The sequence below is a fragment of the Monodelphis domestica genome, chromosome 2, assembly GCF_027887165.1.
Source record: "Monodelphis domestica isolate mMonDom1 chromosome 2, mMonDom1.pri, whole genome shotgun sequence".
NCBI classification, from domain to species: domain Eukaryota; kingdom Metazoa; phylum Chordata; class Mammalia; order Didelphimorphia; family Didelphidae; genus Monodelphis; species Monodelphis domestica.
This window is the reverse complement of record NC_077228.1, coordinates 309,387,680-309,388,912: the sequence shown is the minus strand read 5'-3', so window position 1 is coordinate 309,388,912 and position 1,233 is coordinate 309,387,680. Positions and strand designations below refer to the sequence as shown.

The 1,233-nt window shown below is 37.3% G+C and overlaps 1 pseudogene; it reads right to left on the bottom strand.

Annotated features, from left to right (window-relative positions):
• Window positions 1-261: 261 nt before the first annotated feature.
• On the bottom strand, window positions 262-883 carry LOC107651129 (actin-related protein 3-like; annotated as a pseudogene).
• Window positions 884-1,233: the final 350 nt, after the last annotated feature.

The window sequence follows — 1,233 nt, the reverse complement described above, 5'->3', positions numbered from 1 at the left end:
TAGCCACAGAGAACTAAAACCCTCTTCTTTTTGTTACACACAGATGAAAATATTGCCTAAAGAAAAACACTTTTAATTATTTTGGCTTTCTTCTACATTCATATGTTTATACATTTATTAAAATATTCCTATTGAATTATGTTTGGTCTTTTTCTTGTCAAGTCAGTTTGCTATCTTAACACCAGTCATCCAAGCAAAACAGTTAATCAGAAAGATGAGTTCTTCCTCACTTCCCTAACTGTTATAACTATGAAATCAATTTTAAGACATGACCCCAAACCCTGTTTTGTGACAGCAAATACTGGGTCTGATTTCTTCATAATCCTTTTTGGTGTGGCATACTTGGTAGAACTCAGGTGTGGAAGCCAGCATTGACCCTCCAAACAAGACTGCATATCCCTGCATGTGGTGTATAATGACTTGCACATCAATAGGCTTTGGCTTCAGTCTACCACCACTTAATTCTTCACTTAGTTTGTCTTGCATCAACAATTCTTTTCAAATCTCACTGTAGTCGACATCCAAAATCCCTGCACATGGTTGAACCCCCAGAGAAGACAATAGTATTGTAGAGAGGACATCTGACATCAATAAGGCAACTCTAAATTACCTCATCTACTACTTCTGAGATAGGTTGTGTGAAATCTGGATTAGCAAACTGGGTGAAAGAAGATTTCTGGCCCCAGGAACCGTTTGTAACCAACATCAATGGAAAATTCTTTCTTTGAAATTACATTGAATCAGGTATACTGTTCAATCCACTTTGATTCATCTGTATAATACTTATTAAATTCTTTAACTAAATCTGGGCAGACATAACTATAACATTTCTTCACTGACTTAGCTGTTTCAGGGATTGTTCAGGAGGAATTCCTATCCCCATCAACCCATGTGATCAAGGAGTTGTTTTTCTTCTGTGTTTCTATTCCCATAGTTCTTTCTCTGGATATGAAAAGCATTCTTTCCTACAGGTTCCTCAGAATTGTCCTGGATTATTGCATTGATGCCAGTAGAGAAGTTCATTACATTCAATTTTGCCACAGTGTATCCATCCCTGGGTATAAGGGATGGTTCTGGTTCTGCTCCTTTCACTATGCATCAATTTCTGGAGGTCATTCCAGTTCACATGGAATTCCTCCAGTTCATTATTCCTTATAGCACAATAGTATTCCATCACCAACAGATACCATAATTTGTTCAGTCATTCCCCAATTGAAGAGCATCCCCTCATTT